Source organism: Phocoena phocoena, chromosome 2, assembly GCF_963924675.1.
Source record: "Phocoena phocoena chromosome 2, mPhoPho1.1, whole genome shotgun sequence".
In the NCBI taxonomy this organism is placed as follows: domain Eukaryota; kingdom Metazoa; phylum Chordata; class Mammalia; order Artiodactyla; family Phocoenidae; genus Phocoena; species Phocoena phocoena.
In genome coordinates, this window is record NC_089220.1 from 174,316,717 (window position 1) to 174,342,834 (window position 26,118).

General features: G+C 40.0%; 1 protein-coding gene across 6 annotated transcripts in view; it reads left to right on the forward strand.

The window, feature by feature from the left end:
- Nucleotides 1-26,118, forward strand: part of ARHGAP12 (Rho GTPase activating protein 12) — a 90,463-nt gene that overhangs the window by 16,575 nt on the left and 47,770 nt on the right. The window lies entirely within an intron of this gene.

The window sequence follows — 26,118 nt, forward strand, 5'->3', positions numbered from 1 at the left end:
TAAAAGCAGTGGTGATGTTAAAGATTTTGTATTTGTTTTTGATACTGTGTAGTGAAATGTTCCAACATTTGGAAAGTAAGATAAGCCTAACTCAGTGAATTAATATTTTTCAAGTGACCAATGCATGATGGATACAAGAGTCATTCAAAGGCAAGATAGACCAGTGGATTTTAATGTGACAAAGTACAACTCATTAATTGATGTGATTTTAGATTCCACATTGCAACTAATCTTTAAGAAACCGCTACTCATTGAGTTTTGGAGGAATGTTAAAGAATGTCCACAATTATCTGAAAAGCTTATTAAAATAATTCTCTTTTATTGTCTGCATTTCGGTATAAGACCATTTTTTCTATATGTGCTTCAGCCAGAACAACATATTGCAAGAGGTTTAATGTGGAAGCAGGTATGAGAATCCAGATAATGAGGAGATTTGAAGCTGCGAGACAGTGCTGTTTTCCTCACTGTTGTTTTTGGGGGAGGCTGTCATTATTTTTCTAAATACATATTCATATTAACATGCAACATGTTTATTATTTTGAAATAAATTTAACAAATAATTAAAAAATTTCCTAGTTTTAACTTCTAATACTAAATATCAATAGATATGATATTGAACAGGAACAAAAGCTCTTTTGTATCCCAGGTAATTTTTAAGAGGGTAAAGGGGCTCTGGGATCAAAAAGTTTGAGAATGCTGTTTTGGTGAAAGGGTCTGCATTTAGCTAAGGGAAAGTAGTATCTGACTGAGGCCTCACAAGATTCTTCTCCTTAGAATCGAATGCCTTTATTTATAGGTTCAGGGTGTATGCTAGTGGCTTAGCGTTTGATGATGATAACATTTTTTGGTAAAATGTTATAAAATTTGGCCAGAGACATTTTGGCTAAACTGTATTTCAGTTAGAGAGATGAATTCTTTGTTAACATCTATTATCAGCTAATTTGGTAGGCATATAGTCAGTGGTGTTTTAACAGTACATCGAATTAAATTTAATTTTTTTGTTGTAAGCATATGTGCAGTGTTATGAACTATAGTAATATTAAAATGTTGGAAATTTCTTGCACTAGAAATTCTTCATACTTAATATAAAATATTATATATAGTATACATAAAGTCCCATCCCCATGAGAAGGGCACACATGAACACACTCAGTTTCAAGATCTGAAAACCTTGACTGTGCAAAAATAGAAATGACAAGAAGTGAAAGACGTGTGTCTCTAGTAAGGATGGAAAAGAGGAAGATTTCCCGTAGCCAGACTGTTTTAAATATTTTTTTTGTGCTGAAGTTAGAAAATGGAAAGCTTATCAAAGGGACTGGGCCGGGGGGAAGTCTGCCTTCTGAATCTGTTTTTCCTTAGGCAGAGTGAGAGACGCCTCAATCAGTGCTGGGACTGTTTTTCAGTACTTTCATATAAGATGAATTAACACCATTTCTCTTCTTTCATCTGTTTAGCTTGTTGAACTGAAATTTGAAGCAAGTTCAGGCAAGGATAGTTAATGTGAGCCTTAGGGAGTAAATAAATATGTAGTTTTTAATGCACTGAAACCTCAGTCAGTTTTTCTGGGGGATAGAAATTTTTGCCTAATTGAATATCCAGTATCTATGTTTCATTCACCACCTATTAAAGGTTTTCTATGTGCTAGAAGAGATGCCACGTCTAGTCTGGTTTCTGCCTTTAAGGAGCTCATAGTTTAGTGTATTTCACTCTGCTCTCCAGCACTAGTAAAGCTAGCGTATGAAAGATGATTGAACCTTCCTTCAAAGAATCACACGTTTGTCGTCATCATTATTATTACTATTAGTTGTCTGTATAGTACATAGTATATTTGTTAGTTCATAGTGTCTCCAGGACATACTCACTGTTACTTTTGGAGGAAAAAAAATAATTGTACTGTCAGGTGTCATTTGTCTAATTCTGCTAAAGTGAAAAATGTTGAAAAATTCCAGGTAACAGTTTTGGTTAGGTAGGCTCTAATTACTGTAATTTTTTTTTAATGTGTATGTTTACTTTTCTTTTTGTCTGATTAAAAAAATACATCTAAACCAAAACACTTGTTTCTCCTACTCTGTGATCTCTTTATCTCTGTGTTCATTATTCTGACATTCACTTAAAATCCTATGGATGTGGACTTATTTTGGTGACTCTACCCTCTGAATTTTATTTTCTTCTTGGCCTCTTAATGAGAGCCCAGAGCATATGTCTGGCCTTCTTTATCTCCTTTTTTTGTATATATATAAATTTATTTATTCTTTTGGCTGCGTTGGGTCTTTGTTGCTGCACGCAGGCTTCTCTAGTTGCAACGAGCAGGGGCTACTCTTCATTGCGGTGTGCGGGCTTCTCATTGCAGTGGCTTCTCTTGTTGCAGAGTATGGGCTCTAGGCACGTGGGCTTCAGTAGTTGTGGCTCACAGGCTCTAGAGCACGGGCTCAGTAGTTGGGGCTCATGGGCTCTAGAGTGCAGGCTCAGTGGTGCACGGGCTTAGTTGCTCCGCAGCATGTGGGAATCTTCCTGGACCAGAGCTCGAACCCGTGTCCCCTGTATTGACAGGCGGATTCTTAACCACTGTGCCACCAGGGAAGTCCTGTGGCCTTTTTTTTTTTTTTTTTTTTTTTTTTTTGCCCTGTGGCCTTTTTTATCTTTTTGTCTAATGCTTCTCCACAGATGAGGTCCAGAGTTGTGTTAGTGAGAATCTCATAAGTACCCAAGCACGTAATCTAGTGGAAGGTTGTCAGTGGGGGGAGTTCAGCCTCCCTGTCTCTTTGGGAAACCAGTTGAGCTGGGGTGGGTGTCCCATCCCTGGCTCTGGGAGAGCAGACAGGTGTGGCACTTGTAGGCAGAAATGTATGTGAAGGTCATTTAAAAGAAAAAATGGTGGGTGTGTCTTGGCAGTTATTTTATAGTTCCCAAGTGATTGTGATTTTTTTTTGTTACTTCAGCATACTGAAGAACCATGAAATGAACCTTGAGAATTCTTTTTTCACTTAAAATTACCTAGTTTCCCATATTTACAGGTGCTCGGTGACTTGGGGTATTGAATCAAGGAATCTGTTTCCTAGTGGAACACACTTCCACACTGTTGATCATCCTGTTTTATTTTGCATTGCAAACTTAGCTGGAGAGCCGGCAGCATTTTGAGCTTGGAATTTTGGTAGTGTCATGGTGAGGCAGCCGTACTTACCAAACCAAAAGTCACAACATTTGTTCTGATGAGTGTAAGTGGGAGGTAATATTTGAAATCTGAACTGCGTCAAATGGTTGCCGTGCTCATGGAGAGGAGAGCATTATTTATTTAGGTAAGTATTTATTGCTTACTTTTGCTGTGACAGGCATGGTTTAGAAATTACAGAACAGTATTCTCAAATCTTTCACTGGAAGATAGGCAAAATGAAATTAAAGTGGAATAACGTAGCACTTAATATTTCTTGTTAGTGTTTTTCAGTTTGTAACTTTAGGGAGAGTGTGCCAGTTCTTTGAAGATATTTTACACTGTGGTAATAAGAGTATTTATTAAACGCAGCTGTGAGATACGATTACTGTTACTTGTACTTGGTAGGGACGGTATAGGTAGTGAGTAATAGCCTGGACTTTGAAATCAAACAGACCTAGTTTCAAATCTTGGTTCAGCAACTCCCTTGTGAGGAGGGAGGAATCATGAAACTCCTGGGTGCTGAGGACACTAATGACATGAGAGAGTCAAGTGCCTCAAACAGAGTATATGCTTAGTAAATATTCATTGCTATGTAGTATTTTTTTTATTGCTAAAGTAAAATTTTATTTAAAAAAAGACAGTTCTAAACTCTGTGGGTTTCTATTTGAGACCGTTCAAAAGAAATTTTCTAACTTCTAAGGACGCAAGCAAAAAATTTTAAGAAATGCATAGTTGGCACATTAGGTTAGAATCAGTTTATTTGGGTATGTGTTTTATGTATTTTGTATACTATATTGGGCCTCTTGTAACGTATCTGTGGGCCCAGGGCATTTATTCCCGTTTCTCAGCCTGTAGGGATAATGTTAGGCAGGTTTTTTTATTTTAACATGACATTATTCACTACATTTATATATTATATTTGATAATCCTCTGTCAGTTTTAATGTTCTTATGGAAAGCTGACGTGATATAGTTTTGGGGGGAGAGCCTATGATGTAAAGTCTGGGAAATACACTTCACTGCTTTGAGCCTTGCTTCTCATTCCTGAGTTGCAAAGCCTCTCAAGGACAGGGATTTGTCTGTTACTGTTTTCTATCCTGTCAATCAGGATGTATTGAACATTTCTTGAATGAGTAAGTGAATGAAGGAGAGCATAAAAGGCTCTAGTTAAATCAAAAGACATTAACGAGTATGACTTCTCAGTTCTGTTTCTTAATTAACATTATGTTGTCAAACAGAAATCTTACTTTATTCACTGGCACAAGCCCTTTTCTTGTTTTTCCAATTTAGTCTATAATGTACTTCCAAAGAAGACATGAGTTTTTGTGTGGTTTACTTTTTATAGTTCATAACTAATAACTCTTTCTAAGAATTCAATATTATAACTTTCATAAAAGTTTCCCCATTAATCAAGTATAGAGGCAGCATAGTATAAGAGAGGAGAAGAGCCAGGTTGCCTGGGTTCAAAGTTCAGATCGATCACTTTCTAGTTTTCCAAACCTGGTCGAGTACCCAAACTTTTCTGGAACTATTTCCCCATCTGTAAAATGGGAATAATAATAGTACCTATGTCATAGGTTTTTATGAAGATTAGTTGGATTTATATAAGTTCTTAGAATAGTGTCTGGTCCACAAATATACTGCTAAGTGTTTTCTATGTTTATGTGTAGGTGTACTCTTATTACTTTGATCTCAAACATACCCATAGAGCTATATATTTTTGACATGTTAATTAAAAATAGAAGATAAATAGCAAAAGCCTATTTTAATTATGTAGGAAATAAAGTTTACTTAGTAAGTGAATGGCTGAATGTATAAGTCATAGGAATATAATTATCTATTGATCAAAATATTAAAGGTAGAACTTAATTACTGTGGTTATTTGATGTAGATACTTACATGTGTATCTACATTTGGTTCTTTTCCATGAAGTGATGTAAGGCTAGGTTTTCTGGATAAGCATTTTTCTGAGACCATAAGTCAGGATATTTGAAGATAGAATCTGCAGTGTCTTCTCTGTATTTCAGAGAGGTTTGGACACATCAAATTAAACAGTAGTTTTTTCCTCTCTTACAGTTGTATTGAGATGTAATTGACATACAGCACTGTGTACGTTTCTGTATAGCATAATGGTTTGACTTAAATACATAATGAAATGATGACCACAGTAAGTTTAGTGAACATCCATCACCTCATGTAGATACAAAATTTAAAAAAAAGAAAAAAAAAGAGTTTGATGAGAACTCTTAGGACTTACTCTCTTAACTTTCATAGGTAACATACAGCAGCATTAATTATATTAACCATGCTGTTCATTTCATCCCTACTACTTGTTTATCTTATAGCGGGAAGTTTGTGCCTTTTGACCCTCCATCCGGTTCGCCCTCCCCTCACAGCACCCTCTTCCCGCCTCTGGTGACCACAAATCTGATCTCTTTTTCTATGAGTTTGTTTTTTGGAGTATAATTGACCTACAGCACTATGTTAGTTCCTGGTGCACAACATAGCGACTTGATATTTCTGTACATTACAAAATGGTCACCACTAGGGGCTTCCCTGCTGGTGCAGTGGTTAAGAACCCGCCTACCAATGCAGGGGACACGGGTTCGAGCCCTGGTCCAGGAATATCCCACATGCCGCAGAGCAACGAAGCCCGTGCGCCACAACTACTGAGCCTGCGTTCTAGAGCCCGAGAGCCACAACTACTGAGCCTGCGTTCTAGAGCCCGAGAGCCACAACTACTGAGCCTGCGCTCTAGAGCCTGTGAGCCACAACTACTGAGCCTGCGCTCTAGAGCCTGTGAGTTACAACTACTGAGCCCATGTGACACAACTACTGAAGCCCGTGCTCTGCAACAAGAGAAGCCACCGCCGTGAGAAGCCCGCTCGCCGCAACTAGAGAAAGCCTGCACACAGCAACGAAGACCCAACGCAGCCAAAAAATAAATAAATAAATTAATTAAAAAAAACAATCACCACTAAACAATAGTTTTTTAATACCCACTGTGAACTATCGGCTTTAATAGAACTGTTAGATATTTTTCATACATATTTGTTAAATATTTTAATCATTTTTTATTTAGAAAGGAAAACACTGATGGAAAAGAATAAAATAAAACAAAAACCGTAACTGTAGATTTAATGGAATAATTAAATAATTCATGCATTCAGTAAATATTTGTTGAGCACCGGCTGTGTACCTTGTATCGTGCAAGGTTCTGGGGATTTGATGGTCAGCACAGAGCATATCTTTTAATAGAGCCCTACTTTATGAATGCATGCAGGATACCTATGTAGAACAATGGATCATTTCTGTTGCTTCCCTATTATCTCCCATAAGAAAATTTTAATTGGACATTCCCTGACCTCTGGGGGTTGTTAAAAGTGCCTGCAGAGAATTGCCGGAAACCTTGTAGAAGTGTGTAGGCGCCGTTACCGTAACCGTGGAGGAGCTGTGTAGGAGATTCTAATACGGCTCTGGTAGTGTAGGTGGTGGTGATTTTAGTTAAGGAATTTATTTGATATAAAAACTGCCAGCCTAGTGTCAGTCTCTTAGTCTATATTGGCTTCTTTTAGAACTGGAGCCAGGGCTTCCCTGGTGGCGCAGTGGTTGAGAGTCCGCCTGCCGATGCAGGGGGCACGGGTTCGTGCCCCGGTCCGGGAGGATCCCACATGCCGCGGAGCGGCTGGGCCCATGAGCCATGGCCGCTGAGCCTGCGTGTCCGGAGCCTGTGCTCCGCAACGGGAGAGGCCACAACAGTGAGAGGCCCGTGTACTGCAAAAAAAAACCCCTAGAAAGTGGAGCCAAACGTGAGCGTGTTGGGTACTTTGTGGGGATGCAGGTAATTAGTAGGATAAGGGGATGAACTAGGTAATACAAGGTCAGAGGTCAGAGGAAAGATTCATGGGGAAGGATAAGTTAAACAATAAACAAGAAAGCTAGAGATTCTGCACTTAATTTTTGTGACTATTTGACTTAGGCTAGGTTCTAATAAAGTTATATTTTTTAAATAAAATTTTCCTTTTTTAAAGGAAACCACTGAAGTTCTCTGTGATAAGTGTTTATTTCCATAGTTAAGGAAGAGAAAATTTCTTATCTTTGAAATAGGTATTAAAACTAACGTGAATTAAGAAAATCAGTTGAAACTCACTGTTAACATGGAAGTGACACTTGTACGTAGCTGAAGATTGCACTTTCTGTCCATCCTTTCTGAGGTTTCTAGAGAAGGAGAATGTCAAGGTTGAAGGAATCTAAAGTTTGTAATTATTTGAAGTAATTGCTTTGGAAGAATGCAGCACAATGTATATCTATCTAATTTTTGGGTGCTTGGTTTTAATAAAATCTAGCTTAACTTGAAGAGGGCATTTTCTTTTTTCTTTTTTTTTTTTTTTGCGGTACGCGGGGCTCTCACTGTTGTGGCCTCTCCCGTTGAGGAGCACAGGCTCCGGACGCACAGGCCCAGTGGCCATGGCTCACGGGCCCAGCCGCTCCACGGCATGTGGGATCTTCCCGGACCGGGGCCCGAACCCGTGTCCCCTGCATCGGCAGGTGGACTCTCAACCACTGTGCCACCAGGGAAGCCCAAGGAGGGCATTTTCACAGGAGTTGGCAAACTTTCTCTGTAAAGAACCAGAAAGCAAATATTTCAGGTTTTGTGAGCTATATGGTCTCAGTCACAAGTATTCAGTTCTGCCATTGTGGCATTAAGCAGCCAGAGACAGTGGGAACAAGGGCGCATGGCTGTGCTTCAGTCAAACTTCATTTACACAAACAGGCAACAGGCTGCATTTGGACCATATCTTGCCTGTCCCTTTACTATAAATAGGGAGATGCTGCAGTATGTTTTTTTCCATTTTCATAGTTTTAGCTTATTTTAAAAAGTGTAAGATTCAATAAAATACTCAAATACAAGACTGCAGAAGCATTGCTATACAGAGAAATCTAAGGCTTCTGAAACAGAATTGTTGCCATTATTTGCTCAGAAAGTTCATCAGCTGGTATAAGACAGTTCAAATTTTATGTATGAAAGGAAGCTTAGGAGTTTGATTTTGAAACAATGGAAGTGCAAGATGTTTAAAAGTTAAAAATTCTAAGCAAAAGGTCACAGCCTGCACCTGTTATGATTACAGCTTCATTGGAGACATCCATAGGTTATGCTTGAGTAGTTTTCTGGAGGTTTTTTTTGTTTTCCTTTTTAATTCTAGTCTCTATTTTCCGTTTTTTTATAAAAGGATGACAGATTTTGTGCAGGTTATTAACACATCAGTTTTCTAGCCAGCAAAGTGTGGTTTCAGAATTTTATCAGTTATCTGCAAAGTATTTCCCTTGAGTTTGTCAGGTTCTCCTTTACTTGATTCTTTATGCTTACTGTAGAAAAGCATTGAGAAAGACCCGTGTCATGTGGATGTTACTGCTAAGTATTCAAGTAACGTGACATATACATAGAGATTAAAGCTTCTTGTTTTTATAGAAAAACCATCTGTTTTATGTTTTAGTTTAATTTTTCTCATCGACAGTTTTGTTACTATAATTTAAATGAGTTTATGGAGAAAAACAATCAGTTTATTCTTCAGTTACGATAACTTGATCGCCAGCTGTTAAAGAACGGGTGACGTAATCAAGTGGGGAGGAATGTGACCTTTTTATCTCCTTAGCTACAGCTCTAAAGATTTAAATAGGAATTAATAAATCTCAGTGTTCCTATAAAAGCTAAATATGCTGTAATTAGAAAAATGGTATGGATACTCTTAAAACAGTTACTTGCTCTGACACATACGTATCATAGATTTTATGTTAGTGCATTCACCGAAATGGAACGCGGAGCCTGAAAACTGTGATAACCAGACTTGTTCCTTCCTGTGGCCAGCCTTTTCTTCTCTTAAAAGGAACCAGGCATCTTTATGCCACTTTCAGTATGTCTCATTCTGAAGAGCAGCAGTATCCCAAAAGGGCAGACTGGGCAAGAAGGTAATAAAGAATTAGGTCTCTGCCGCAGGTGTTCTCTAGAGACTAAGGAACCCTGAATGAAAACCTTTTTATGTCTCCTGTGAATGTTCAGATACCTGATAAAAAGGAACAAACATATAAATAACTGATCTGGGGGACTTCCCTGGTAGCCCAGTGGGTAAGACTCTGCGCTTCTGCTGCAGGGGGCGCACAGGTTTGATCCCTGGTCGGGGAACTAAGATCCCGCATACCAGACAGCGCGGCCAGGAAAAAAAAAAAGACTTCACTTTCCAGTGCAGGGGGTGCGGGTTTGATCCCTGGTCACGGAGCTAAGATCCCACATGCCTTATGCCCAAAAAACCAAAGCATAAAACAGAAGCAATATTGTAACAAATTCAATAAAGATTTAAAAAATGGTCCACATCAAAAAAATCTTTAAAAAAAAAAAGCTGCTTGGGAACAGAGGGAGCCACCATGTCTCAAATGAGCCTTGGAACAGGGTAGAGTAATTGTGAGTCTTTAGATGAGGATTGGGGTTAATTTGACTTATGGGAAACATGTCTTTTGTATTTAGGAATCTTTTCTGAAAATTCTGAACTGAGAGCTAGCTGTGATGAAGAAGAGAGGTTGGAAGGGGCTCTAAAAGGAGACCAAGGATCTTGGAAAACAAACTGCAGCTTTGACTAGCTTAACTCTCCGTTGACCTGGAGTACATTTGTGAGGTGGATTTTGTTTCCTGCACGTTGAAATATAAGTAGAATGTTTTATATTTTTCTCCCTGGGAATGGGGCTATATGAGGAGGTCAAGAGGAGCAAAAACAAATTGCTTTTAAACTTAGCTGTGGATTGATTTTCCCCCCTCTATTGGATTAATGGTCTTCAGTGTGTGTAAGATGTTGGGAAGCAGGAAATGTGTAAAGCATCAGTGCTATTTTTAGATAATGACCTCTAAAGGTAATGGTAAGCCTTCCTTAAGCAGTTTCAAGAGAAAAGGGCTCTGGGTATAAATCTATCAGTCAGGGTTCTCCAGAAACAGAACCCACAGGGTGTATGTAGATACATATCAGAGCATATTTGTTATAGGCATCAGCCCATGCTGTTCTGGAGGCTGAGAAGGCCCACAGTGCACCGTGTGCAGGCTGGGGAACAGGAGAGCCAGTAGCGGAATTCAGTCCAAGTCAGACACCCTGAGACCTGGGGCGGGGGTGGGGGGAGGGGTACATCCCATGGGCCAAGGCCTAAGAACCTGGAGAGCCATCGTCCTAGGACAGGAGCCGTGGATGTCTCATCTCAAGTTGAGAGTGAATTTGCACTTCCTCTTTTTTGTTGACGCCCTGAACTACTGGATGATGCCCACCGCCACTGGTGAGGACAGTCTTCGCGGGCTTCTCACAGCTGTGGCCTCTCCCGTTGCGGAGCACAGGCTCCGGACGCGCAGGCTCAGTGACCATGGCTCATGGGCCCAGCCGCTCTGTGGCATGTGGGATCTTCCCGGACCGGGGCACGAACCCGTGTCCCCTGCATCGGCAGGCGGACTCCCAGCCACTGCACCACCAGGGAAGCCCGAGGACAGTCTTCTTGACGCAGTCTGCTGATGCAAATGCTAATCTCTTCTGGAGACACCCTTACAGACACATCCAGAAGTAATGTTTTACTGTCTATCTGGGCATCCCCTTAGCCCAGTCAAATTGACACATCCAGTCAATCATCACAATACCCAAAGGAATTGAAATCAGGGACTACAACAGATATTTGTATGTCCATATTCATAGCGTTATTCATGATAGCCAAGAGGTGGAAGCAACCCAAGTTCCATCAACAGATGCATAGAAAAAATTTGGGGTGTACATACATACAATAAGATGTTATTCAGACTTAAAAAGAAGTAAATTCTGGGCTTCCCTGGTGGTACAGTGGTTGAGAGTCCGCCTGCCGATGCAGGGGATACGGGTTCGTGTCCCGGTCTGGGAGGATCCTGCGTGCCGTGGAGTGGCTGGGCCCGTGGGCCATGGCTGCTGAGCCTGTGCATCCGGAACCTGTGCTTCGCGATGGGAGAGGCCACAGCAGTGAGAGGCCCGCGTACCGCAAAAAAAAAAAAAAAAAAAGAAGAAGTAAATTCTGACATATGCTACAGCATGGGTGAATCTTGAGGATGTTATGATAACTGAAACAAGCCAGTTACAAAAGGACAAGTATTGTGTGAGTCCACTTATATGAGGCACCTAGAGTAGTCAGATTCATAGAAACAGAAAGTGGAATGTTGGTTGCCACTGGCTGAGGTATAGGGGGATGGAGAGTATTGTGTAATGGGTACAGAGTTTCAGTTTTGCTAGATGAAAAAAGTTCTGGAGATGGATGGTGTTGATGGTTCTAAAGAAAGAAGGGCTGGGAATGATTACCCAATGTCTAGACAGGTCTCAGCTTGTGAAACTTTAAGATGAATGGCTCAAAGAGGTGCTAGACTTTTGATCATTGTCATTACAGAACAATCCCATTCTGCCTACCCTGCTTTATCCGTTAGCTACTTGGAGAACTTGCTAAAGGGAACTGTATTCTCATTGTGGCTTATTATGAGGATCATAATTCTAAGTTCAGTGACTACATTTTTGGCTTAGAATGAACTCAAAATATCCATGACCATGAACAAGCCCTTCCTCCTTGCCTGCTCTAGACTTTCTGGGTAAACTTGAAGTTTTGAGTATTGACTTCCATGGATATCATAAATGTTCTTGCCTTTGTAGCTTAGGCTATAGAACTTCCTAAAGGTCATTCCAGAATTGTTCTGTGGGTTTAAAACTAATGGCCTTTTTATTCCCACAAATTTTTAATCTTCAAAATAAATGTGCTCCTTGAAGAATAAATTAGAAAATACAGGACTTCCCTGGTGGCGCAGTGGTTAAGAATCCGCCTGCCAATGCAGGGGACACGGGTTCGAGCCCGGGTCTGGGAAGATCCCACATCCACGGAGCAACTAAGCCCGCGCGCCACAACTACTGAGCCTGCGCTCTAGAGCCCGTGAGCTACAACTACTGAGCCCACGAGCCAAAACTACTGAGCCCACGTGCTTAGAGCCCATGCTCTGCAACAAGAGAAGCCACCGCAATGAGAAGTCTGCGTACCGCAATGAAGAGTAGCCCCCGCTCGCAGCAACTAGAGAAAGCCCGCGTGCAGCAACGAAGGCCCAACACTGCCAAAAATAAATACATTAATTAATTAAAAAAAGAAAGAAAATACAGATAAACAAAACCAAAACAAAACCAGCCATAATTCCATGAAATAAATTGCAAAATCTTACGTTGTGTGTGTGTGTGTGTGTGTTTTAATTTTGTGATACGCGGGCCTCTCACTGTTATGGCCTCTCCCGTTGCAGAGCACAGGCTCCGGACGCGCAGGCTCAGTGGCCATGACTCACGGGCCCAGCCGCTCCACGGCATGTAGGATCTTCCCGGACCGGGGCATGAACCTGTGTCCCCTGCACTGGCAGGCAGACTCTCAACCACTGTGCCACCAGGGAAGCCCCTGGTTTTTTAAAAAAATAAATAAATTTATTTATTTATTTTATTTTTGGCTGTGTTGGGTCCTCATTGCTGCGTGGGCTTTCTTTTAGTTGTGGTGAGCGGGGGCTACTCTTCTTTGTGGTGTGTGGGCTTCTCATTGCAGTGGCTTCTCTTGTTGCAGAGCACAGGCTCTAGGCACGTGGGCTCAGTAGTTGTGGTTCACAGGCTCTAGAGCATGGGCTCAGTAGTTGTGGTGTACGGGCTTAGTTGCTCCACGGCATGTGGGCTCTTCCCAGACCAGGGCTCGAACCCGTGTCCCCTGCATTGGCAGGCGGATTCTTAACCATTGTGCCACCAGGGAAGCCCCTTATGTAGTGTTTTGATCTTCTTTCATGCATGTATGTATGTGTGTGAAAGTATACACATATTTTTATATGTATAGGTTCATATTATATGTATTTTAATACCTATTTTGAATATTTTTTTTAAGGAATTCAGGGCTTAAGTATTTCTTGCTGGGCAATCAAAATGATGGTAAATCATCAACTTTTTATTCACTTTGTATACTTAGACCTTCTTTCAATATAGCTTTAAGGAAGTAATGCTTTAAAACTTATAACTAACACTCAGTTTGGAATTAATATAATAATAGATTACCCAAGGAGTTGTATTACAGTGTTCTCATGCAGACTTGTTAATGAATTAGGACATGTGGTAAGTTAGAAACCCATTTATTTAGTTGTATTTATTCGAAATAACCATTTATAAATTATTTTACTTAGATAATGAAAGGTTTTCAAAATATTTTATTTCCAGAATCTTAGTTTTGAAAAGCAAAAAGGAATAGTCATTTGTCAGAAAATTAGAGGAAAGATAGTATGTCAGCCCTTTAAATGTATCCCATATTACTATGGATTAATTTTGTATCTTTTTGAAATTATTATATTTTTTGTTGTTGCCAGATACCTCAGCTTCTCAGATTTGTACATGTAGTATGTGCTTTCAGTAAATAAACACAGATGCATTTGTTTTTCCTTTGTAATTGTACCATAAACTTTTACCTTCTAGAAGTTTCAGCAACAGAGTATTCTTTAGTCATCCCCTGGGTGCTGATCCTAGAATTACCATTCAAGTTCGCAGGGAGGGAGATTTGTAATAATGAATGGCAGTGTACCAGGCCATCGCACTGTTGCTTCATCAGCGTAAAATAGGAACTAAGTCCTGTTATCTCAGCATTATGTCCTGCTGAGGAATTTTGTTTGCTTAACTGACCAAGGACAAGCATCTCTGGTTGAATACTTTTAACACAGATTAATAATGAGGTTTCATCAATAAATATTAGTATCTAGCAGCTATCCCCTTTACCTTTCTACTTAAAACATACTATGGACTGGGAAAGCAGTTACTGGGAAAACAAAATCATTAGAGTCTGAGTCAGGGCTTGAGAAGGGATCTTCAGTTCTAGACTTTGAAAGCATATGATGATTAAGACGTGGTCTTGCTCTGAACTCTTCAGGGGCCTACAGTTTACTGGGAGGCAGAAGAACAGCAATCAATTACTGTGGGGTGTGCTGGGGACGGTTAGTACAGGGGAATACGAGGTGCTGCCAGCCGGCCCTATTTGGTCTAGCGGCCACTGGCCAGGTGTGGTAACCGAACACTTCGAATGCGGCTAGTGAGGCTGAGGCAATGAATTTATTTTATTTTATTGTATTTCAGTTACTCCAAGTTAAAATTTTAAAACTCACACTTGATTCATTTATGGGAAAACTTTTAAGACTGTTTGGAATCATTTGAGTCTGTGAACCTATTTTTCAACTGTAAATTTTATGAAATCTGTATACAGATCAAGTATTTTTGATGAAAGTTTAGGATCTGAATTGAGATATGCTATGAAATACATGCTGGATTTTGAGGACTTAGTCCAGAAAAAATAAAATATCTCAATAATTTTGATATTCATTATACAGTTAAATGCTAATATTTTGAATATTAGGTTGAATGAGTGAATGTACTATTAGAATTCATTTCACCTCTTTATTTTTACCTTTTTAATGTGGTCATGGGCAAATTTTAAATCACCTGGCTCATGTGATATTCGTGTTAGTGTTGCTCTAGAGGCACAGGAAATCTACGAATTCTGCCCTTGAGGAATAGAGGGGCATCTCAAAGAGAAAGTGACCTTTGAACCAACTTGTTATGGTTTATATGTGGTTCACGGGTTGGTGGTTGGGAACAGTATGTTGTAGATAGAGGGATAATGATTTGAAGGTGTAAAAAGGGAAAATAGCATGACATTAGTAGAATTGTGAGTAACATGGGGGTTTTGGACAGAGAATGTAAAAACAGTCGCAATAAAAGGCAGAAAAGATTGTTTGGTACTGAAGTTTTTAGGAGCCTTCAATTCTCTGCTGTGATATTTGAACTTCTACAGTCAGTGAAATATTCATTGATGTTTTTGAAGTGGGTGAGTAAGGAGATCAGATTTGGTTTTGGAGAATAACTCTTGGGACTGGAGGGTCAGCTCGACAAGGTGAAGAAGTGGGACTTGTCCTCACTTATTCACCACCTCGATTAAGGTGGTTGTCTTGGGATAGGAGAGGCAGGAATTCAAGACAGAGTAAGGGGAAGAGTTAGTAGAAGCCCATTGGGGTGAAGAGAAGAGACACAGGGTGACTTTGAGATCTCCCCTGAGGAGCTCGTGACGCCGTTGTTTGAACTGGTGAGGATACTAGGATAGTGTGTGACGGACAGAGGTTGAGCCGAGGAGGTGATGAGTCTGGGCGTCTGAAGGGTCCATGCCAGGAGGTCTTTCACAACACATCTGCTGTGCAGGGGAGGGAGGTGGGTGTTTGAGAGAGAGTTTGATGTTTTTGAAGCAGTGGAGTCAGTTAAGATTTCCCAGGGAGACTAAACACAGGAGTAGGAAATTAACTTTAGTGCATGGATTTCCTGATAGCTTCTTTAGTTCTATAAAGGTAATTTTCCTTTAAGAACATCCTGAGCGTTTACCGTGTGCGAGTGCTGTGCTTGGCGCCAAAGACGAAGCGAGAAACCAGGCAGACGTTTCTGCTGAAAGGTGATCAGGCTCCAGAGGGAAAGGCCGGCAGCCCATGTGGGATGACACTGCGGTGTCGTAAGGTCCACGACAAGCTACAGGGTAGTTGGGCCCAGGAAGGGCCCATGTGAGGACAACAGAAGCTGACACTGGAGAGCTGTGGGCTTGATCTCCAAGGGGAAGTTTGTCACTTGTCCCTTTTTGGCAGATCTTTTACTTATGATAAACCTCCCAACTGTACACACACCCCCTCACGACTATGTATGTGTTGGGCTCCAGGCCCCTGGGCTCTTCACTTGGTGACTGTCAGCTGCTATCTACCCACCCTGTAGGTCCAGAGTCTTGAACCACAGCGATTTCTGTTGATGGCGTGGCCCGGTTGCTCTGTTGGCAGCGGTTATGGCAGGTTTGGTGGCACAGGAATGACTCCAGTGTGTTTGTGTGGTTCCCAGAAACGAGCATCCGTCAGGCCTCCGCGCCTTCCCGCCTGGGACCTGCCTTGTTTATGTCTGTTGGGGAGGAGGCGTAAGTGATGGGCCTGTGATGATGTGAAGGGCTCCTTCAGGTCGTTGGCCACGGTCCGCGGAGCAGGGGGAGGACAGAAGCCAGGTGGAATGGGAACCTTTAGTAGCTGAATGTGAGACAGCAAGCCCCGGAGGAGTTGGGCAGCCTTGGGTTGCAATAACTAGAAAACCAGTAAGAAAAAGAATTTATTTACCATGAAAATGATATCTGTGAAAGCTTTTCACAGCACTGGATTCACTTAGCTACCAGTTATGTTTCATTATTGAAAGACTGTGCTTCATTTCCTTGTGTTATGTCAGCTTAAACACCTAAGACCGTGAGTGTTCTTGGAGGGTCCTCACCACTTCTCGGCGTCCCTGGCTCCCTCCTGCTTTCCTTAAAGATGCAGTTAAACCTGCCGGGAGCCTTTTACCGAGCACCCCATCTCACCCTCTTCTCTCTGTTCATTGCTGCTCCTCTATATAACTCTCAGCTCCTGCCCCTGCAGTCGTGTTCTGCCTGTCTCTTCCTCTTTGCTAGGCTGCTGGCCCTGAAGGACAGGGACTGTCTTATGTTCATCTCCCACCTGGCTCATAATTAGTTCTTAAACGATAGTTACATAGGTGAGTTGCAGAAAATATCAGAATACTGTACAGAGCGTGAAATCTCAGTGCAGCCATGCTTTAAGATATGAACACTTCAACTTACAAGTGTTTGTATTTAAAAATTATTAAACAGAGGGTAATATATTTCCCTCCTCCCCCTAAAATTTGACTTTAAGTGAGAATATTGTCTTTTGGAAAGTTGCATTTTCCAGTTTAAAGTTGATGTCCAGGGCTTCCCTGGTGGCGCAGTGGTTAAGAATCCGCCTGCCAATGCAGGGGACACGGGTTTGAGCCCTGGCCCGGGAAGATCCCACATGCCGCGGAGCAACTAAGCCCGTGCGCCACAACTACTGAGCCTGTGCTCTAAAGCCCGCGAGCCACAAGTACTGAGTCCGTGTGCCACAACTACTGAGCCCCGCGCACCTAGAGCCCGTGCTCTGCAACAAGAGAAGCCACCGCAGTGAGAAGCCCACGCACCACAATGAAGAGTAGCCCCCACTCGCCACAACTAGAGAGAAGCCTGCATGCAGCAACGAAGACCCAACGCAGCCTAAAATAAATAAATTTAATAAATAAATAAATAAAGTTGGTGTGCAATTTTCACTTGTGAAACTGAAACAAATTTCAGTCCTATTTTAACTGAATATTGGCTTGTTGATCATATTTTTTCTTTTTGTCCTCCTTCTGTTAACTGACCCAATGTTATTATAATTAGCAATTATGGTAAAGCAGAGTTTAAGCAGGTAAATTACCAAAGGCACATAAATGTCATTTTTCCACATGAATTAAAATAGAGTTTAAAAAGTAATTAGAATTCCATTTTGGAGTTTGATACTTTGGTATCAAAGTATATACTTTGGTATATACTTTGATATATGTTTTTTTCCCCATAAACCTAAATCTAAAGGTATGATTATAGGCTGCAGGGACTGATTATTCCATAATATAAATTACTGATTATTCAGTAATATAGATATAATTTGGCATTTATGGTAAGGTAGATATAATACTTAAGTATTAGTACAGAGTAGCATATGCTCATTAAGAAACAAGAAGTGTAGCTAATATGTATTCTCCTGTTCTCTGAAGTTTATTTTAGAAACAGTGACTGAATGTCAAAAGTAAAGAGGGCCAAATCTCAGTATTTCTGGTATTACAGTAAGAATTCAGGTACAATCGAAGTTTAAAGTTACCTTCTTTATATATGGCTCCCCAGTTTTTCCTTTCTGTGGATAGTGGGAAGACTATTTTTGTCTGCATATAGATAGAAGTGGAACAGGCCAGGTCTTTTTTTAAATATTAAATTGGGTCATGTGCAGAGGTACTGGTCCCAGTTCAGTTGTTAATTAATGACAGATATGACCCATAAAATTAACTTTGTTTCTGTGTTCTCCTTTTAAAGATTTTTTTTTGGTATGAAAAATCCACTCATTTTTGTGGGTGACAGTTCACGAACAAGGCTGTTTGTTCAGTTTAAGTGTGTAATAAAGTCTTATAAATATTTGAGAACTAATTTTTATTTGATTCATATATTGGAAGTACTTCTTGTTGCTTATTCTTTTCAGACTTCTTCCCTTGAATTATCTGCAGAGTGAGAAGCTGGTGGTGTGGACTTAAGAATTGTCTTTAAGTTTTTTATGTTTTTTGTAAAACAGGTGTATTGGACCAGGGGCCCGGTTTGCCCTAAGTTCATTCAGAAAGATTGAGTATCTTCTGAATAATAGTATACATGAAAATCACATAGGGTACTTAGAAATACAGGTTCTTGACCCCCACCCCCATTACTCTCCACCCCCAGTAACAAGACTTTTAATCAGCACCCCTAGATGAGTCTGTTATATCTTCTATATAACAGATTGATCTCTCCATTAGATCTGAGTGAAAACCTTGCCAGGTACTCAAAATGTTTTAGCTTGTTCTTCTTCATACTTTAAAATTTTAAGTTGGAAGTTAGATGCACTTTTATATTTTGCTTTTCTCATTAACCTCATAATTTTTTTTTTTTTGGCGGTACGTGGGCCTCTCACTGCTTATGATCCATTGACCATCCCTTAAGAAACACTAGTTTGTGTAGTGTTAATACTATTGCTGTCACTTTATGAGTCCAGTAGACTAGACAGATGCCCGAGATTCTTGTCCTAATCAAACTCTATGGGTAGTAATTCTCATTGTGATGAAATTAGGTAATAAAGCACATAGAAAAAAATATAATTACATTATGTAGAGAAAACTGATTTTTTTTTTTTTTTTTTGGCCATGCCTAGTGGCTTTGGGGATCTTATTTCCCCGACCAGGGATTGAACCTGAGCTCTCAGTAGTGAAAACGCCAAGTCCTAACCCCTGGACCACCAGGGAATTCCCGAGAAAACTGATTTTAAATTTTTTTAATTTTAATTAAAATTTTTTTCTTCCAGTTTTAATGAGATATAATTGCCATACAGCACTGTGTAAGTTTAAGGAGTACATTATAATGATTTGGTTTACATACGTCATGAGGTGATTATCTCAGTAAGTTTAGTGAGCATCCATCTTCTCATACAGATACAAAATTTAAAAATAGAAAAACTTTTCTTTTTGGGATGAGAACTCTTAGGATTGACTTCCTTAACAACTTTCATATGTAACAGACAGCAGCGTTAATTACATTTAACATGCTGTACATTGCACCCCTAGTACTTATCTTATATACCTTTTGATCACCTTCATCCAGTTTCCCCCATGGCAACCACAAATCTGATTTCTTTTTCAATGAGTTTGTTTATTTGTTTGTTTTTGAAGTATAATTGACCTACAACACAATAATAGGCCCTGTTACACAACATAGTGACTCAATATTTCTATCTTCTCTTCCCTTGTGTGACTTCATAACTATCTTTATTGCTGTGTTTGGATTTCTTTCTCTTTTTTGTGTGTATCTATTATAGATTTTCAGTTTGTGGTTACCACAAGGTTTCTATCTATGATTATTTTAAGTTGCTGATCTCTTAAGTTCCAACACATTTTAACAACCCTGCATTTTTACTCCCCTCCCTCCCAGGTTTACTGTTTTTGACATCGTATTTTATACCTTTTCGTTTTTTGTATCAATTACTTACTGTGGATAAGATGATTTTACTACTTTTGTCTTTTAACTTTCCTACTAGCTTTATATATGGTTGATTTACTACCTTTACTGTGTATTTGCCTTTACCTTTCATAATCTTCGTGTTTCTAGTTATGGCCATTTTCACTTAGAGAAGTCCCTTTAACATTTCTTGTAAAGCTGGTTTGGTGGTGCTGAACTCTTAGCTTTTGCTTGTCTATGAAACTTTTGATCTCTCCATTAGATCTGAGTGAAAACCTTGCCAGGTACTCAAAATGTTTTAGCTTGTTCTTCTTCATACTTTAAAATTTTAAGTTGGAAGTTAGATGCACTTTTATATTTTGCTTTTCTCATTAACCTCATAATTTTTTTTTTTTTTGGCGGTACGTGGGCCTCTCACTGCTGTGGCCTCTCCCGTTGCGGAGCGCAGGCTCAGCGGCCATGGCTCACGGGCCCAGCCGCTCCGCGGCACGTGGGATCTTCCTGGACCAGGGCTCGAACCTGTGTCCCTGGCATTGGCAGGCGGATTCTTAACCACTGCGCCACCAGGAAAGCCCATCCTTGACTTTTAAATACCATCTTTTCCTGTCACGCTGTCTACTTCTGACTTTCTGTTTCCTTTACTGGATCCTCTTACTTTGCGTAGTACCTTGATTATATTAATTGCATCAGTAGTTGTAATAACACCACCAGAGGTCATCGTGCCAGACCTCAGGCGAACTTCATGCCTGTTTCCTCACTTTACCTCGTACCGCAGCTGCGTGGTGCTCCCCAGGGCCTGTCTCCGCCCCGCCCTCTGTGCGCTCTCTTAAGGTCTGGCCCCACCAGTATGCTGATGACTTTTATGTTTTTAGCACTGATTCTGTACTGAGCTCCCAATCTGGGTACCTGACAGTCTGAGCATTTCCACCTGGACTTGAAAAGGAGTTCCAGCCTCCTACAATCTAAATGGAACTCCTCTGTGTTCCTCTCTTTATCGTGTTCTTCATCTTGACATTATTTAACCCATGGTTAAAGACACACACACCAAAAAACATGCTTCACATAAACAGACATACAATCTGCATGTTAATGTAACTTCTAATTGTTTCCTGCATCTGGCCGTGCTTCTCTATTCCTGCTCTTCTTGGCCTGTTGCCTCTCTCATCTTCTGTCTGTACCGACCTCCTAACTGATCGCTGCCTCTAATTGTGTTCATCTAAAATCTGCAGTATTTCAAAATTCTGACTCAGAATATACTTCCTGGCTTAACTTCTCCAGTTATTCCCTAAATGCTGCTGGGTAACGTCTGCTTTTGAACATGACACACAAACTCTCCTTGTTTTGGCATTTGCTTCTCTTTACATCTTTCTCGTGCCTCTCCTCTCACCTGCCCTCTGAGTCGGCATCCTTCCCTGAATGCACCGTGCTTTTCAGACGTTTGTTCTTCTGCCTCCTGTGTCCCCTGCTTTGACCTGGCTAATTCTGATGTATTCATTTCTGAGGCTTATTCCCGTGGTTCCAAGTCTCTTCGATTTTGCTCCTACACTGTCCCATGTGTAGCTCTAGCATGACGTCTGTTATGCATTTAAATGACCTTTGTTTCACGTTCTTTTACTACATTATGAGGTCCTAGAAGACGAAGACTAATTTTTTAATCATATTCGTAACCTTAGCACTGCTGAGGGTTTGACGCTTAGTCCACTTTTAGTCCTGTCTTAAATGGTGACACAGTTGTCCATCCTTGTTCCCAAACTAGAAATGTGAATGACTTCCTAGTTTCCTCTTTATCACATGTAACCGTTTCCAGGTCCTTCAGTTTTGCTTTTACTCGGGTATATATGTTTGCATTCTTTTGTTCACTTGTTTGTTCCTTCAACACATTTCCTTCAGTGCTACTGTGTGCAAGGCTGTGAACTAACTATACTGTGTGCCAGACATTGCATTGAATTTGTAGAGTGTATAGATTAATTTTATGAGAAGGAACACATTTACAAAATTAAGGAATAACAGTTTATCTAGAAGTATTCCTCATTTTTCTAAGCTTATTTTTTAAAGCTTTTTGTTAAACTTATTAACTGTGTTTTAACAGTTCTTAGTACGAATGAGGTTTTAAAAATTCTGTTACAGTTTCTAACTTGTCATTGCTCATGTATCAGAAACTGATTAAATGATCTTTTTATCTGGCCACCTTATTAAACTTCTAAGTAGTTTTCATGGACTTAGATTTTCAAATATTCATTATGTCAGTGACAAATATCAGGGTTGTTTACTTACTGGGTATTTATGAGTTAACTCATTTTTCGTGTCTCAGTACATTTCATATCTTAGTATTGCACGTTTGTTGAATAAAAGCCGTGATACTTGGCATGCTGGGATTTTTCTTTTTTTGACTGGGCAGTGTCGCTTGCGGGATCTTACTTCCCTGACCAGGGATTGAACCCAGGCCCTGGCAGTGAAAGCGCCAAGTCCTAACCACTGGACTGCCAGGGAACTCCCCCTGGAATTATTCTTGACTTTAATGAAAATGCTTCTATCGGTGTCTTGCTGAGTATGATGTTTATTTTGAATAATAATTTAAAAAATCAAATTAAGGAGGCATCACCTGTTCCTCACTTGCTAAGAGATTTATCCTGAATCCATGTTGAGTTTTATCAGTAGCTCTGTTGGTGTCTGTGGAGATGATCAAGTTAATCTGTTAATGTAAAGAATTACAGTAAGAGATTTCCAGAAGACAGACTCCCTTAATATTTCCACTTTTTCCTGATTTATTTAATGCATTGCTAGATTTGAGTGCTAATGTTTTATTTAGTATATTTTCATTTATATTTATAAGTGACATTGGTTTGTACTTTCATTTAATTCTCTGCTTTTGTTTCAGAATTATGCTAGCCTTATAAACTTTGTTAAGGCATTTCAGTTTTTTTTAATTGGGAAAACTGTTTAAATTTGAATTGTTTAAACAACAGGAATTAGTTATTTCTTAAAGCTGTAGTACAGTGCGTCTCTAACATTGTTCAGAAAGTTGCTGTTTCTTGGTGTCTTTATTTCGCCAAGTCTAGTGAAGTATCAGGAGCAAAGACCTTTAACACTTGTTGAATTTTCTAGATAAGGTCCTGGGTAATGATTTACTATATAGAATTACTTGTTATACCAACAGGGTTGGTTTTAGTCACAGAAGCACTGTTATCCAACTAAGTCATCAGGATATGGAATTAGTCTGGAAGAGAAACACATGGAAATCTGTCTTCATGGATAGATTTTCTTCATAGAAAAATGCTGTTTGGTGATAGTCTAAATTCAAAGCTAACATTTATAGGAAGATGGTCTAATTTGTATCACTGAGTACAATATTTGCATAATTACCATGTTTAAAAAGACCAAAGGTAACCATTTTATAAATGTATTCAGGTCTCGGGTTAGTTTTACTATTTTCTTTCATTTTTATTTTTCTATTTTTGGCTGTGTTGGGTCTTTGTTGCTGCACGCAGGCTTTCTCTAGTTGCGGCGAGCGGGGGCTACTCTTCGTTGCGGTGCACGGGCTTCTCATTATGGTGGCTTCTCTTGTTGCGGAGCACGGGCTCTAGGTCTACGGGCTTCAGTAGTTGTGGCTCGTGGGCTTAGTAGTTGTGGCTCGCGGGCTCTAGAGCGCAGGCTCAGTAGTTGTGGTGCACGGGCTTAGTTGCTCCGCAGCATGTGGGATCTTCCCGGACCAGGGCTCGAACCTGTGTCCCCTGCATTGGCAGGCAGATTCTTAACCACTGCGCCACCAGGGAAGTCCCTACTGTTTTCTTTTGTAAAGCTTATTCTGTAATTTAGATTCATTATAATTAATTTATAGGCAAATAATATTTTAGCAGTTAAAGTACTTTAATTTCAATAAAACTGATTCAGTGTATCCATCCACATTTCCCTTTTATAAAATTTTTATTAGCATATAGTTGATTTACAGTGTTGTGTTAATTTCTGCTGTACAGCAAAGTGAATCAGTTATACATATACATATATCCACTCTTTAATTTTAGATTCTTTTCCCATATAGGTCATTACAGAGTATTAAGTAGAGTTCCCTATGCTATGCAGTAGGTTCTTATTAGTTAGCTATTTTATATCTAGTAGTGTGTATATGTCAATCCTAGTCTCTCAATTTATCCCTCCCTCCCCCTTCCCCCTTGGTAACCAAAAGTTTGCTTTCTACATCTTTGACTCCATTTCTGTTTTGTAAATAAGTTTATTTGTACCATTTTTTTTAGATTCCACCTATAAGCAATATCATATGATATTTGTCTTTCTCTGACTTACTTCACTCAGTATGATAATCTCTAGGTCCATCCATGACATTGCAGGTGGCATTATTTCATTCTTTTTCATGGCTGAGTGATATTCCATTGTGTATATGTACCACATCTTCTTTATCCATTCCTCTGCTGAATTTAGGTTGTTTCCATGTCTTGGCTATTGTGAATAGTGCTGCTATGAACATAGAGGTGCATGTATCTTTTTGAATTATAGTTTTGTCTGGGTATATGCACAGGAGTGGGATTGCTGGATCACATGGCAGCTCTATTTTTAGTTTTTTAAGGAACCTACATACTGTTCTCTATAGTGGCTGAACCAGTTTACATTCCCACCAACAGTGTAGGAGGGTTCCCTTTTCTCCACACCCTCTCCAGCATTTATTGTTTGTAGATTTTTTGATGATGGCCCACATTTCCCTTTTTTAATTCAGTGTTTTCAAGTGTTCATAAAACTATGGGTATATTATAGAAGTAATTGAACATCTGAATAATTCTAGGACTAATATGGCAAAGGTTCTCAACCAGGGGCAGTTTGTCCCCATGAGACATTTGGCAGTGTCTGGAGACTCTAATTGTCACAGTGAGGGGAAGCCACTGTCATCTGGTGGGTGGCAGCTGGAGACGCTAGTGAACATTGTACAATGCCCAGGATAGCCTCCCACAAAAAGAATGATCTCTTCCCAAATGTTAGTGGTGCTGAGGTTGAGAAACCCTCTTGTAAAAGGAAAGATGTATACACAAATACAAACACACAGTATTAAAAAGGCGTTCTCAGACGTGCACTTTTTCTTTCAGCAATTATAATTCTAACTTAATACAGTTTACAATGTCCTTATGCAAAGTGTATGAAGAGTATTCTGCTCTTGACTGACATCTAGTGAGACATTTAAAAATAAAAAGTAAAACTGAAGGTTGAGACTGAATAAGCATGTAAATCAGTTACTACTAATTGTTTTTCCAGTCTTAGGAAATTCACAAATAAGTAGACTAGGAAGAGAGGAAAGATTTGTTTATGGCTGCTGAGAAATTATAGCTGAGAAGTAGTATGTGGTAAATTCTTACCTGAAGTAATGTATCTCCTTTGTCTTTTACTTATATTCTTGATTTAATATTAGAGCTTAGGATATGAAATCTTTCTTTTAATAGTTTTCTGAATAAATGCTGAGTTACCTATATGTAAGACTTTTTATATTTTGAAAATTGCTTTAAATCATAGAATTTTAGAGCCAATGGGAACCTAGGTGGTTTAATCCAGTTTCTTCACTTACAGAGATTAAAAAGTTCAGTTTCAGAGATATGAAGTGATCTTTTTTGTTGTCTTACAACTTGTTAGGCCAGGTCTTGAACTGGAACCCATAGCTCCTGACTTCTAGTCGAGTATTCTTTCAGGGTGAGGGGAAGTAATTAAGCACGCTTTAAAAAAAAAAATTATTTATTTTTGGCTGAGTTGGGTCTTCGTTGCTGCGCACAGGCTTTCTCTAGTTGCGGCGAGCAGGGGCTACTCTTTGTTGCGGTGCACGGGCTTCTCATTGCGGTAGCTTCTCTTGTTGCAGAGTACAGGCTCTAGGTGCACGGTCTTCAGTAGTTGTGGCATGCAGGCTCAGTAGTTGTGTCTCGCGGGCTCTAGAGTGCAGGCTCAGTAGTTGTGGCTCACGGGCTCAGTAGTTGTGGCTTGCGGGTTCAGTAGCTGTGGCTCGCAGGCTCAGTAGTTGTGGCTCGCGGACTCTGGAGTGCAGGCTCAGTAGTTGTGGCGCACGGGCTTAGTTGCTCTGTGGCATGTGGGATCTTCCTGGACTGGGGCTTGAACCCGTGTCCCCTGCATTGACAGGCAGATTCTCAACCACTGCCCCACCAGGGAAGCCCAGGCACACTTTGGATTCTCTTTAAAGCTTATGTTTTTTTTTCAAACTATGAATATTAAAACCGTTAAATTCTTATTTCCTTATAAAGAATATATACACCTGTATATATGTTTTAAAATGAATTAGTATTTATATTT